The sequence below is a fragment of the Macrobrachium nipponense genome, chromosome 11, assembly GCF_015104395.2.
Source record: "Macrobrachium nipponense isolate FS-2020 chromosome 11, ASM1510439v2, whole genome shotgun sequence".
Taxonomy (NCBI): Eukaryota; Metazoa; Arthropoda; class Malacostraca; order Decapoda; family Palaemonidae; genus Macrobrachium; species Macrobrachium nipponense.
This window is the reverse complement of record NC_061087.1, coordinates 82465943-82481845: the sequence shown is the minus strand read 5'-3', so window position 1 is coordinate 82481845 and position 15903 is coordinate 82465943. Positions and strand designations below refer to the sequence as shown.

The following is a 15903-nucleotide window of genomic DNA, read 5'->3' as shown; positions in this document are numbered from 1 at the left end:
CAGAAATAAATTCCTCTTGATTCCGCGTTGGCCGAGCCGAAAATCGCACTTCGGACCACCGGATTGGTAGCCGAGAGCAAAAACCATTCGTCCAACGAGGAAACGATGAGAAAGCAGCTGGGAAAAAATACCTTCGGTAGATCAAAGTGATAATTACGAAATCATAACTGTGGCAGCTTGCTCCAAATGCCCAGATAATGGAGTTGCAACCAAGTGCTGAAGATTAGAAAGAAAAAAGTAAACAACAAGTGTAATCTACTTTGAGAGGCTTTCACTTGATAAAAAATATAAAAAAACTCCCCAGAGTGCTTATTTTTTTTCAGAATTGATGTTAAACAACAAAATCAACATCAAGATTTTTAAAAGGAACTAACGGTAAGAATTAGATTAGGCTCTTTTCGAGCTTTACAGTTTTCAGTTCTCTTCTGTCATGAGAGATTTGCAGTATTTAGCTTTTGCGTTTTCTGATTTGAACTAAACGAATCTTTAATGTTGATTAGGGCATTTCGAAGCAAAAAATAAAAATGGGAAAATAGATAATTATGTATATTGAATGGTTTTTATTGTACTATTAGATATTTTGCATTGCAAGGAAGATACAATATAACTGAAAATCCTCTTGTACAATCAAATAAGACTACCCACTTCATCAAATAAACTAGAAGGTAGAAAACATTTATATAATTTTAACCAGACACAACGCTGTGCTCACTTGTACATATTTTTAGAAAAGTATTTTGAGCACACCGGAATTCTGCTTCTGCTTCCGAAGTTGGAGACGAAGAAACCACGCCTGAATATGTTAAAAAAATAATAATAAGCAAATAATGACACAGCGATCCACTCAAGCACCCAAATAATATTTTTCAGTGCAAAGATAAGTAGATGATAATTCCGGAATGTTCATAAACCTGCAATTTTTTGCAATTCTCTTCCAATGAGGAACTTTGCGTTATATTGCAATTAATCCTGTAGACTTGAACTCGGCCATTCTGCGCCTGTAAAAAACCTTAGACTCGGGAAGCGACTCAAAAGGCAAATATGGATCCTTATGGATTGCATTTACATTTTGATATTTTGTATTCGTAAAAAAAAAAAAAAAAAAAAAAAGCTCTTCCAAGAAAAGTAACAATTTACTCATTACAGGTATACTACCGTAACCTAATACTGCACCATAAATTTTTATTTTAACGCAGGGAATTTACATTATATTGCAGTTTCATTTCCATCTCCGATATAAATGACAAAAAAAGCCTCATTTTAGTTTTGATAGTGAAAAAGAAAGAAAAAAAGCATTTCAAAGGTAAGTAAACTTGGAACTCAACTTTACTGTAAGGAACGTACCGTCGATTTTTCCTTTATTTACCGAATGTTGTGACACCAGTTTTTAACAGACATAATCAATCAATCCTTTATTTTGAAACACTGACAGTCTGTTTCTGCTGCCATGCATAGAACTTGAGTTACGAGGATAAGAAAACTTCAGTTATTAAGGAAAATGGACTCTTCATAAATTCATGAAGTAATCATAACATTATGGTGTTCAACTTTGTCGATATAACGTAAGGACTGGATTCGCCCGTCTTAGTTGCGTTCTTAAAAGATTTTTTGGAATTATTCTTCTCTGAGTTGCAAGCGTAGTTAAATGTGACGTATATTGCTTATTAATCTTTAATCCAAGGCTCATTAAAAAAAAATCCGTTATGACCCCTTCGCTCCATAGATGGCGCTATTATAGCAAGCATCATGGAATACAACTCCTTGTTCTATTACAATTCCAAGATGGCTGCAGTGTACTACCTAAGACAGCCGGAGAAGTGTAAGATGCGCCAAGTTTTGTCAACAAAGTTTTGAGTAAAATTTTAGTACAGTGCTTTGGAAGACGACATCTATGTTCCATGTATGAATTAAGGTGAGTGAAGCCAAGAGTACTTTGTGCCAACGCATATTAAAATACGACAATAATAGATCAATTATTAATTTTGTTTAACTTGTGGTTCATGGAAAAAGTGTTTCTCTTTTGTACTATCATATGTAGAAGTTTGACAGGTAAATCTAGGTAATAACTCTGCGTCTGGATTTATTTGGAAATTATAGCTTCCTATAGTATTTGGGTTACTTATTATGAATTTGTCGTTATTTTTGGGGGTCCACTGTAATCAACCCCCAGGGGCTAGTCCTAAACACTGTGAAATACATTGGACGCCCTAATCCTTAGTGGCTTTCGTATTCACAGGACCGTTCCTTGCAGACCGTGTGGAGTTACTGCCTAGAATTACCCTGAATGGGAACATGGAGGTTAATTTTTTTACCTTTTTGACCCGCGGGAAAAACGCTAGAAGGTCGTAGCTGGAGTTTTCATTAGAGTCCTTGAAAATCGTATTGACATGAAAAGCTCTATGGTAGAAAAAAATGGCATTTCTACAGAAGCAATCCGCGGTGGCCTAGACTATGGCAATTGACGTTTTCCTATGTTATTTTACTTACTGAACAAGAATTTAAAGTAGTATTTATTCAGATGACTGTAATTAACCCCCAGGGGCCAGTACTAAACACGGCGAAATACATTGGACGCCCTAGTGGATGTCGTATCTGCGGCTACGTTCATTGCAGTTCGTGTGGAACTATTCTTTAGAATTACCCTGCAAGAAACGTAACCGCCGTGTTTAGTACTGGCCCCTGGGGGTTAATTACGGTCGTCCGAATAAATATTACTCAAAATTCTTGTTCAGTAGGTAAAACTGCATAGAAAAACCGCAACTGCCATAGTCTGGGCCACCGCGGATAGGTACCCTAGATCTACCAATTTTGAGGCTGGTCCAAGTCCATAAAATTTTCATCATTGATGGAGATGATCGCTCATGTGTATAAGATGGAAATGGCCAGTTACCGATAAGTAATAAAGATCTTGGGGACCTCAATACATGTTTGTCGCATAGCGAGAAACAAACTATTTAGTCTGGACTAGGACATATAAGATTTAGTCAAGATTAGTTTTAAACCCGTATTCGAGAACAGATGTAATAGAGCTTTGTCGAATAGTTTCTGGTGTGATTTGCAGTACTATACCTTCCTCCTGAAGGTTTGAACGGTCAAGAGGGGTTGGGGGAGAGGGGGGGTGGGACCCCCAGATTTTTTTTCTTTGTGGTGGGGTGGTGGGGGGGGGGGGGGGGGGACAAAAACTAGTTTAAAAATGAATAAGTCTGGACCTAACCCTCCTTAACCAAATCAATCCTAGGTCACCTGGTTAACCCAACCCGCGTTTAAGGGCCTGTGCCTATAAGTAATAGTGTGAAATAAAAAGGAACCACCATAATCTTACCTCCTTAGGCTATAGGACGCCAGATCCAACTTGGCCTAACCTGACCTATGACGTCATGGAATATAATTAAACAACAGTTATTATATACTTTAATTTCTCTCCAGTACAGAATTTAAAGTCCAAATCCAGCCTGGTTTTGGAAATTGTATGGAGTTTCTCTTCTCATTCAGTGTTTTTGTTTTGGCTATGTAATAGTTCGGAAACAATACCTAATGAAAATTAAACTGTTTCTGAAGGTGCTCCTGGATGTTTCATGACACCAGTTTTCACAACACACACACACACACAACACACACACACACACAACATATATATTATATATATATATATATATATAATATATATATATATATAATATATATTTTATATAACTATATAATATATATATATATATATATATATATCATATATATATATATAATATATATAATATATATATATATATAAGATAATATAATAATATAATAATATTATATATAATATATAATAAGATATATATGTGTGTGTGTATATATATATGTGATATATATATATATCTATATATATATATATATATATATATTATATATATATATATATATATATATATATATATATATATTATAATATATATATATACACATATGGCTGTCTTCTGTAGTATTTGCTGATAGCGAAGGTGCTAACTCGTGAATTTTACATGTAAAATAACACCATACAACGAAATAGTGATTCTTCTAGTGATGAATGACACCCCTAGCCGTGCCTCGTAGCTCTCCCAATCAGAAGGTAAAGTATGTGCTGTGTGTCATGCTAAAGGGAAGACAGGGGATAGTCCCTGATCAGTTATGACCCAAAGTTGTTTGTTTGTGATGAATTTATGTATTTAATTTTTATGATTTGAGGTACAGTCACGTTACGAAGTATTGTATCAATTGCCTTAATATTTCAGACAATAGGCATGTTTATAAAAAAAATTCTGTCAAGTTAACTTTTCCTGTTATAAAAAAAAATTGGCATTTGGAAGATATGCAAGTTATCGTACATAAACACCAGTCTCCTCAAAATTTGGTGTTCTAGGCGTTACCACCCTTCGGTCAAGGGAAATGTATTTATTAATTCAAGGAAGTTGTAAATTATATAATTCGTATATTCATATGCTAGCTTGAAATAGCTTTTTTTAACAGGATCTTTAAACAAATGATAATCTTATAACATTAGATAAGCCAAACTCCACTTACATATTTCCATAAAATAACAAACTTTATACAGATGATACTGTTGACACAGTTGGTAGGACTGTTCATATCTATATATAATTAAATATTAGGTAATAAATCAAACAAAATACGTAAGCTGCCTAAAACAAGGTTTTTCAGTGGTTTTATTTTTTTACTTATAATAATAGATTCCAATTTCCCTATATAAAAGTTTCCCACAAACTAATTTTGTTTGGAAAAAAAAGATACATTTCGTCAAGTGGTGCAATATTTAATAGCCTAATTGTACGTAACAGGTTGAGCTAAGATGGAGGGTCCAAATGGGCTTTGTCAACAACCCTCGGTGAAGTAAGACCCAGCATCATAGGTCAGGTTAGTTTAAGGAAGAAAAATTTCAGAGGCATCCAAGTAATTTATTCTTGCCCTTTTTAATGTGTTTTGTAATTGATACCGATTTTTTTTTCATAATGCTTGTGTGGTTTATCCATATTATATTATTATTGTTCATGTAGGTAACTTTTTTTTTCTTCTTTTGTAGGTCCTTTGGAGGACCAGTGAAATAAAAGCCTTGCAGATGGAACATGATGATCCACGTGTAGCTGCAGGTACGGTGAGATAAGTCAGGTGGTTTGGTGAGGTTAAGCGGTGTCTGAGGTGAGGTGATGCGAGCTTGTAGGTAAACTCATGTTTATAGATGAGGTTATACAGGTTAGGATGCCTTTTTTTCGTTTTTACTGGTGGTCGACATTACTTGTATATTTTTAAGCATTTATTTTGTTACTGCATTACCATAGTTATTTCCTAAATACTTATGTTTGATTAACCATCTAAAATACCTGGTTCCCCCTCTTGATATCATTCATAGCTTTCGTGTGAGGGTAACTTATCACAAATTAATTTTATACAACTGTTAATTATAGTAGTGTGTATAATGTTGCCCACAAAATGTTACCCACATAATTTTCCTGTTTCAGAAGCATGTTGCGAGGGAAGTGACTCGAAAGTATAGTATGGTAGCACTTTTGAATTAAAACCATTGTCTTGTAATGATAAAAATTAATTTAATTACACTGATTTCTCACCTTGAGCCAGTTTTATTATGCTATTTCAAAGACTAGCTAATACTGGAACCATGTGGTCAAGACAATCAGGATCCCCCATTAGGATGAATTTATTTGAAGGCTAGATGTAAACCATAGAATGTGGATAAATAAAGTTTTTGTTTAATGTAGTTTAGAAGGTAGTAATGTACCTTGCCCGACAGCGTTTTGTTCATGTATTCCATCCATGAAATGAGTTGCTTATTCTATTATATAGTTTTAGGCTCTGCATTATTGCTGACACTGGTAGTTTGTGGGCAATAATATATTTTCTTAAGACGTACAGGACTGTCAATAATGAGATGGTGTGTAAGTACTCTCGAAAATAGTTCTTGATCACCTATCATGGCTTTACATGTATCTCGGTATTTTGCTTTAATGTTTGAGGTAAGAAACTTGTTTGAGAAAAGGCGCGGGGTCTAGGAATGCGAGTTAGGTAGTCATTGCAGGTATAGTTAATAAAGTCAGTGGAGTCCTAAGTGAGGTGAAGTCTTGTAGTGCCCTGTGTTACAGGTGAGGAGGTTAAGTCAGGTGGTGTAATAGCAAAGGTAATGTTAAGCCTGTTGGTGTCAGAAGTGAGGTGAAGTGTGCTAATGAAGAGGTTAAGCTCAGGTGGTGTTATAGGTGAGGTTTTAAATGGTAAGATGCATCTCTCTCTCTCTCTCTCTCTCTCTCTCTCTCTCTCTCTCTCTCTCTCTCTCTCTCTCTCTCTCTCTCTTCACATTCCAGTGATGGGCGACATTGCTCAAATATTTCCAAGTATTTCTTTGTGTTACTGCTTTAGCTACAGCGACTATTTGCTAAACATTTGTTCTTGACACTGGCAAAAAATCCGTGGTTTCCCACACTGGTGAGTTAATGATAGTGTATATACATCCAACTCCTCTTAGATAATTTGTAACAGGACAATAATGTTATCTTTCATTAGACCTATATGGTTATCAGTAATGAGATGGGCATGTTGGAGCTCTCTCCTTGATCACTGTCAGAGCTATATACATATCACATACTTTCACTAAGTTTGAGGTATGGAGCACGTTTGAAGAGGGGGGCGGGTTCGTTGTTAGAGGGGTACAAGCATTCGAGTTTTAGGTAGTTTTAAGAGCCAGTTGAATAAATAAGCCCCCACAAAGGCATATAAGCCAGGTCAAAGTAAGTGGTGTCATTTCGAATGTGGTAAGGCGAGTGTAAAGTCAGCTGGTGATCTAAGTGAGGTGGTGTCATTGCAGGTATGGTGAGGGGAATCGGGTCAGGTGACGTCCTGCATGAGGTGATACCATTGCCAGTGTGGTGAGGTGCGAGTCAGTTCAAATGGTGCCCCAAATGAGGTGATGTCAAATCAGGTGGTGAAAAATCGGGTAATATTGAGGTGAGAGTCAAGTTAGATGGTGTCCAAAATGAGGTGAGGAAGCCTGGTGTTGTATTTGATATAAGGGGAAGTTAAGTCAAGTGGGATACCTAAATGTGAGGTTAAGCCTGGTGGCCTCTGAGGCGAGGTGAAAAGTGCTGATGAAGAGATAAAATCATTTGGTATTATGTTATGTACGGTAGGATGCATCCATTTTATTTTTTTACTTAAATATTGTTTTAATTTGAGCTATTTAATTACAGTTGTTTGCTAAAGATTTGATCTTGATTTCCTACCTAAAATCCTTGATTTCCTACTCTGGATTCTTACACATTCCAGAATAATGTGGATAATCTATCATAAAATCATAGTTTCCTTTGAGGAAGTATGTCACCAATCAGAATCATTCTTTGTCTTTTCTCTAAAAGTAAAACATTTTGAGCACAACATTTCTGAAATTAGCAGTTTGTGAACAACAGCATGATTTATGCCAGAAAAAAAATGGTTTTCACGGGCAAGTTGTGTTTGTTAGACTTAATTCAGAAACTGCACATACTTAACCTAATGGTACGGCTGTACATGTACCATAGTTTCACATCTCGGGTTTGAAATAATGAACAAGGTTAAGAAATACTAAAGGGGGTCCAAGCATTTTTAGGTTAGGTAGTTTGGAGAGACTGTGGAGAAAATCTTCCCCCACCCCAAGGAGGATGGGATAAGTGAGGCGAGGTTGGATCAGGTGATGTCATTGAATGCGTGGTGAGGCTTGAGTCAAGTCTTGCGGTTTCTTAAGTAGAGTAGGATAAAGTCTGGTGCTGTCTTAAATAACAGGAGATGAGGTAAAGTTGAAATGTGTCTTTAGCGGAATTGAGGTTAAGCCCTGTTGGTCTTCCTCAGGAAATAACTCCTCCTGTTACCAACTGATACAGCTGTGCATAGGTGAAGCTCGACCTTCCACTCTCATGTGTAGGTCAGGTACACCAGGGATGTTAAGTTTCCCGTTTATGTAAGCAAGGCTAGGTTAAGAGAGATCAGCCTAGGTGAAGTAATGTAAATTGGAATGTATCCATTTTCAGATGCTCTTTGCTCTAGGGCTAAACCTAAGAATTTTTTTAGTGGGAGGGCACAGTTTTATATATGTACATAGTCATCGCATTTAAAATATCATGTGTATACTGTACACTTATTTCTTCAGCTTTGTCTAATTTACCAAAAATAGTTCATAGATCATGAAATTATTAATGTCATATTTTAGTGATTATTTTATTCATTTTTAAGCTACAGCAACAAATGGTTTTACAAATTCTGTTATTTTCACGAAGTAGTGTGTTAGTTATATTCAAGTCACATACAGGCCTTTTGGGCGAAATTAATTTGGTGGGTAGGCAACTTATTTTCTGTAGGTGGGTGGTCACCCACCCAGTTAACATGTTGCGTTTAGGCTTACTTTGCTCTTGATTACTTTTCTGTGAAGACAGGCATTAGGCATGTATTTTGCTGTTACTTGCTTATAAGTGGTTTGCAACTGCTCAATAAAAATGCCATTGATTATGGTTTTGCCCCAATTCCTCCAAAATGTACTTGATATATCACCATTGATCCCGTTACATTTTTAAGGGGTATGAGTAGATTTTCGTTAAGTTTCTTGCGTCTGTGAATTATGAAGAATGTAAATCAAGTAAATTTCATAGCCTTATAGGAGGTATTTTAATGTTCACATAAAAGTAGACAAATCTTTTCTCTGATTTTGCTTCCGTTTAGGCAGCGTCATGTCTTTCTTAGGTAAATCCTGCCCAATTTATAGGGCGTATTTGAAAAGATTTCGCCCCACCCAGTTAATAATGAGAGATACTGTTAAATTCGCAGAAAGTGGCGGGTGAAGATTTTTTTCTTATAGGGATATTATTTGAAAAATTATACTTGGCTTTGATCTTAGCAGAATATGACACATGTGATGTAATTACTCTATTTTGAAGTATATAAAAGGAGTATATAAAAATACTTATCTTAGAGATTTTCAGCAATTGGGAACGCTTAACTACACTTGAAAGGTTTTCAGAGCTGAAGTGGTTTTACACTTGTGATATCCCTCTATCCTTGGAGAATCTGTCAGAGAATGTAAGTTACATCACTTCCTACATTTCATTGCATTGATATTGACCATATTTGAAACGAAGTTTCAAGGACAGACGTGTTGTTTCCAACTAACCTAATACCATTTCAGCTTTGAGAAGGAAGCTTCATTTCTTCCTTTAGAGAGGTATGGCGTAGTCACGGTAGAATATGCGGCATTGGTTTTGTCGTTAGAATATTTAATGGTATATACCATGAAATTTATATCTATCTATTTAGGAATTTAGTGGGAGGATCGTAACTGTTAGTGTACTGATATTAAAAAATTATATAAAACTTTGATTGGCTAAGTAATTTGTTTTAGTAACAGTGTGAGGAAATTGTTTGTTGAAAATTGTAAGACAACATAATTTGTCAGCCTTCCCTCCTGCAACTAACCGTAGTGGTTTTACCGAGGTGGTAGTTTTATTATAATACTAGAGGGGCTTATGTGGCCATTCAGCAGCCATCTTGAAAAGTCACTTTTGTTTTTAGAACAAAAACTGGTGCTTCCATACTGGCATTTTATCCAGTTCCTGGCATTTAAAAATATAAATCATAAAACAAAAAATGAACTTTTTTTTTTTTTTTTTTTTTTTTTTTTTTTTTTTTTTTTTTTTTTTTTTTGTCAGATTTCAAATGCAATTCTAAGCCACGATAACCCTTGTATCAGAGCGATTGATAATAAAAACTCGAAAAGTTCGTCCCCGACACTGCACAAAATTTATATTATAAATAATAGCATTTAACGAGTTTGTATGTTGTCAGTGGACTTTGTGGTTGATGGACTCTGCATTGATAGTACTACGGCTTGGTATAAGAGCATGGTATTTAATATGCCACCTAATTTTTGACCAGTACTTTCTTAACTGAACTCCTTTTCTGCTTATTGTAAGTGTTAATGTTGTGCCGAAAGTTGGCAAAAAATACATGAGCGCATTGCTGTTAATTTATAGTTAATTAGGCGTAAAATGAGAAAATTTATATATGCGTGCTTATTGAAATAACCCTGCTACTTAGAGGGAGTTGTTATTCTTGGAAATGCGTTGCAAAAATACTTTATATTGCTTTATTGTGCTGGAACTGCGTCATTCATCTGAAAACGGAAATTGGAATAATACAACTAATCATGTGGGGAAAAAGATATAGGACAGTGTATGGTGGTAGTTGATAATTTTACGGCTTTGCCAGTGCAATAAGGCGCAGTCGATAAGGAAACCTATGGGGGTTTGATTAAAAAATTTTGAGCTTTAGAGCACTGATGGGGGGGGGGGTGCGACCTTGGTGATTGGGAAGTTGATACATCATAGCCAACATTAGGAATGAACTGGGTTAGAAATTTACAGTAAAATCTTTGCGTTCATTGTTAGTTCAGTTTCTGGAATCTTGAATAAGAAATTTTTTGGGGAATCTTTGATTTCAATTTTTTTTTCATCTATTCTATATAGTGAAATACAAAATTATGGCTACACAAGTAGTTCTTGTCATGTTGAGACGTTTAACCATTACTAATGCTTTGCAATAATTAGTTTTTGATATGACCGGTTCCGAACGTGAGTTTTATAACAATTAACAGTATTTACTTTTCTAATGATTTTCCAGGACAGTAGGGTTTGCTAAAAATGTGGAATTGTCGATTGATTAAAACTTAAGGTCTGTGATGAAATGCTGATGGAATCAACCTTCGAAGATTTTAAAAAATGAATGAAAAGGTAATGTGGTTTACCCTGTATTTAATTTTCATTAAAACACTGAGTTCTGTAGAGAAGGCTTGCAACACATTTAAAATGTGATTAGTATTGAAAGAAACAGATACTCATGAAGTCCTGAAGTATCAGTGTAATATTTATAGTTGTCATTCAGTGTATAATCAATAGTTTCCGTATGAATTGGTTATCTTCCGCAGCTTGATTCTGTATATAACTTAATCGCACTTTGCAGGCTACAGCTTCGTTTTGAAAGAAATCAAGGTGGTACACAATGAAAGGTAGAAAAATTGTGATCGTGTAGAGAAAGGGGAAACAAATGAGATAGGAGATCGGAATAGTTGTAGGCTTTGCACTACATAGTTTATACTCTATGCCGAAACTCTGTTTAAAGCATTTTTTGCAGGGGCGGAAAATGAAATGATGGGGGAGGGGAGGGCACCGCATTGAAGGGCAGTTACAATGATTTTTTTTACCGAATTATTGAAGGCTGTTTTATTAATTTAAGTTTGTATATTGAATTATAGGTGGTGGTGTTAAAGATTCCATTTTCCTTTAAGGTACTTGCTTTAAATAAAGCATGCTTTTTGAGTTAAAAGTTGGAAAGTCGTCCTAGGTATATCAGTTTGTCCTTCAACTAACCATCTAAACCAGTTTGTTTTTGTTTACTACTATGAGATTCAGGGCCTCTGTAACACGGTTTTTTCGCAATAACTGTTTATGCATTTCATAAATGTAACGCTTATTCAGAAGACATATTATATCCACACACAAATTTTGACTGTATTCTGCATTACGTAGGTTGAATAAATTTGGTACTTCTAATGTAAAAGTGACCTTTTTTTTTTTTTAAGACAGGCCAACTTACTCAGAGAAAAGGTTTCGAACTCACTCTTTACGTAACTTATGACAACATTTCTTCCCTCTTTCTCGATGGATGATTGGCTATACGTAACGAAGGCTAAACCTCTGGCAACAGACATACAAATTAAATACAAGCAAAGCAGTACACCTTTATGAACTCTGGAACCTCTCCACTGATAACTGTCATAATGAACAAACCAACAAAATATGTTAATAAATACAAAAACACTTCGATTATTAGTATAAATCCCAAAATAGGTTTCCTAAGAAATTACAGTCTACTTTATAGGTCACAATCAGATTGACAAAATGTAGGGAATAGTTGGTGATTTTCAAAAAAATAGTAGACAAGCTTGATTTGATAACTGCTATATCCAATGTCAAGCAATTTTTATTTATTGGCTATCTACTTATTTACTGAAAAAAAACAAAAATAGCCGTACCGTATATTGGCTTTAAATCTTCACCAATAATTATCAGAATGATGACTTTATGAGGCTCCACCCACTTTCGCCTCGTTATAATTCAGGATAACACTGAAGGCTACCATGGGCATTGTTGGATTAGAACATTTATCTTCTGGCTATAAAAACTAATTTCTCGAGTAGTTGTAATTATTGCTAAATGATCCTCAAGGATCCCAGCAGTTGGCCTAAACGTTTAATTCATGTACGAGTATATTACTGCTATACTGTTGCGGCACTACTGCTACAGTAGTATTACTACGCTAGCACTGATACCCCACCCACATCTATGTATCGTTCCGCCATTCATAAAGTCTTTGGGTTTCAGAGCCAATGGAGTTTCTGTCTGGTGGATGGGCGGGGCAAAATTTCGTCAAAAGGTGTTTACCTTGCTTACGTAATGAATGTTTTTCGACTCTTGGCTCGTAATCATTGGCCATGGCGTCGGCTAGATCATTTTTACCCTATAAAAATTAAAACTATCGGGTTTAGGTTACTGATAATGCTGACAAAATTTGTGTGGTTGTAAAATATACTTATGTCAACTTTCAGCTACGTCCGATGATGCTTTGACAAGGAGCAAAGTCCAAAAAACCGTGTTACAGAGACCCTGAATCTCATAGTAGTACTGCTTTCTCCTACTTTAATTTTATGTCGAGTGAATTTCTGTAAATTCGCCGCCTTTTTTACTTTAACAAAAGCTTTCAAGTTAGTAGTAGTATTAGTTGGCTGCGGGAGTTTTCATTCCTGAAAAAGATGTGACATGTCTCACGGTTTGAGAATGTAGTCGTTGGGAATTTTAGTGTGTAAAAGTGTTCACGGATTAAAACCTGGTGACAAAAACGCTGAAAGTTCACAAAAAACCACATTATAACTAAGTGAAATAGGTGAAGAAATATATGAAAGAAAAAAATATTAAATTGGATATGTATAGTTTTCAGCGTCTAGTACTTTGCATTGCATTTTGTGTTCGCTAGTTGGAGGAAAGTTTATACGAAGTCGACTTTAAATTCTGAATTTGAGTAAGGCACATATAAATGTATCACTTTCAGGGTACTTTAGTGAGCAGTTTAAGATACTATTTCAATGAAGTAGCATAACGGACACATTGTGCATGGTTCTTCAAGGATGTCTTAAATCTTGTGAATTAAGTTGGGAGTTGAATTGATTAAAGATGTTAGCTTTGAGTTATTAGTGCAAACAGAAAAGGGGTGTAATTAACTCCTGCCCGTATTACGAGTTAAACAGCAACGGAAATTTGGTAGGTATAATTGCAAAGGAACTATTTATAAAAGGAATTATTCTAAGAAAGAAAGAGTACTTTAGGAAGTTCAAGGTTCTCAAGATGATCACATTTTACAGGGAAATGGAAGAGCCTTCTCAAGGTAATAAATAAAAGATTCATATGGACATTAACAAAATAGGCCAGTCCTTGTAACTCAGATTTTAATAGTTATTGTTTTTCCAGGTACACTAGAGCCATGGCGGCAGTGTAAGTACACTAGAGCCATGGCGGCATTATGTAAAAGTTGATAAAATGACACTGCTGAAGTGTAGGGACCATACAGCCTGAAAGATCCTCAACCAGAGAAACCCTGGCCCCCACGGACTTCAAGACTGACACCTAAATGGGTAGTTCCTGCGATAAAGGTTCTTCAGGTGGTTTCTACAGTAACGTGCAACACTGTAGGGTTAAGCCTCTCGTTCGGAAGTGAAGTCATCGAATGCCTACACAGCCATCTGCTAATGTTACATGATTGTCCACGAATTGCAGTCCCTTAACCAAGACAACTACCTGTATACCAATGTCTGACCGGATGTTGCATAAGAGTTTAATTCCGGCAACTTTGCACTGCCTGGTAGACCAGCATGATTCTGGCACTGATAACCCTGACGACTACGGACTAAATACGGCCATGCCCTACCACACCAGAAAGTCACAACCGTGCCTTAATACAGCACTCAAGCCATGGCCAATTTCTGGCCATACATGGCTTATTCTCTAGTCTTAAAGTCTCGATGGGATGACAGAACGAACACGGTCTTCGCATCGTTCTAGTTTAAAAAATAAAGCAGTCTAGTTTGTCTACTGCCTAAATGATCTAAAAGGAAAAATACGGTAAAAACAAACAAGGATGCTTTTAAATAATTTACTTTAGCTTCCTGACCTTTTTGATACATGTGGGTGTCCGGTGACGAGACAGTGGGGCTCGAGACCTGGGAATAGTTTTTTTTTTTTTTTCCCCCGTATGGTTATGATTAACTTGTGTAATAAACTGACCTTGAACTGCTCTAAAAAATATAAAGACTATAAAGATTAAAACTTATTTTGATTTTCCCTTTAAACTGATTTTGATTCCATTAATTAAACTAACAGGCTTTAATTAAAGGATAAAACACTAAAATATTTGTTTCACTGCGAATGTAATCCTCTCTGCTGTTACCGCCTGTAAAACTATTTCTTGGTTTTAAAAACTTTGTAAAAGAAACCGTCAACGGCAGTTGAAACGAATTAAACTCCCCATTTCTACAGCTGTTCAATATTTTTTGAAAATACACAACTTGAAAAATCAGTTGGCCGAATATCCTCAATTGGTAGTGTCGCCTTTCCTCTCTAGTTCACCGTATAACCTAATAATAAAAACAAAAATTAAAAAAACCTTTTCAGATAACAACCAATCTTGCTCCATGTCTAGAGTAAATATAACAACTATAATAAAACACAGAACTAAAACCCAGAATCGATACATTCCACGTAACTCGCCCATGAGTGAACTCGGGCCTTAGAACAACAAAGATAACCTGTATCAATGTAATGGAAAATCAAAAGATTACCGACTGCAGAGTCCGACTATTCTTCATTGCCCTTATTTCTTCCAAGACTGCATTGGGGAGTGAGATGATGTTTAGCTATGTTCGGCGTGCCTCCCACACTTTAGCGAATGATTTCTGAAACATTACAGTTTTCAGTACAAACGACTATAGTCCTTTTCTATGTATGGTATGCATTACTAATGACATCATAAGCTGAACACACACATCAAAATAAAGCTCTTACCCAGTATGTATCTTTTTCCTGAACATTCATATGTATGGTGCATCACTATACTGAGAGGGAGAGAGAGAGCATAATGTAACAAATCACTACTCTAAATGGGATACAAGTTTTGTAATAGTTTTCACAGATTTCACAAACTCCAGGTAGTAAAAAAACCAATATTCAAATTTGAAAAGTTATTTACAACTAAAATACATATTATAAACAAAAAACACTACCTCTTGTCGTGATAGTCACGAAACATTCTACCCAAATTATAGCTAAAGAACCAGTAGAAAACGGTTTCAACAAAGAAAACATATTTAGAGGGAGACTAAAGAATACACGAACCCTGAACGAGGGAGACTATAGAAAACAATTACACTACCCCCCAACATGGTATCTTGCCACTTCTCCCCCGCCGCCCCCCCCCCCCCACAAATCTAAAAATCTATTAAAAATCTACCTGAAACGAGGAAACAAATTGATGATTTTGCAATCCCTGTGGGCAGAAAGAGCGAGACGACAATTTCTAAATATCAAATTCTTTAGACACAGCCATACTACTGTACTTTTGTAAGTCCAGCAAACCACGTAATGTACGTTATTTATACATAGAAAACGGTTGAACTGCAAATATACTGGAGTTCATAAACACGTGAGGTCTGAGCAATACGATTAGAGCCAGCGAACGAACATTATTCGAGATTAAGCTGGCCTTATGCCAGCACGGGCTCTTGCTCACAGAGCA

The 15903-nt window shown here is 35.8% G+C and overlaps 1 long non-coding RNA gene across 2 annotated transcripts; it reads left to right on the top strand.

Annotated features, from left to right (window-relative positions):
• The first annotated feature begins 1716 nt into the window (after positions 1-1716).
• LOC135207349 (uncharacterized) lies at positions 1717-14417 on the top strand. Of its 2 annotated transcripts, none has more exons than XR_010312966.1 (5): positions 1717-1912; positions 4818-4893; positions 5060-5126; positions 6851-6990; positions 10684-10813. It is a non-coding gene; the product is annotated as an uncharacterized LOC135207349 (long non-coding RNA). The 2 variants fall into 2 exon arrangements; XR_010312965.1 differs by lacking the exon at positions 10684-10813 and adding an exon at positions 13584-14417 and having other exon boundaries at positions 1718-1912.
• Positions 14418-15903: the final 1486 nt, after the last annotated feature.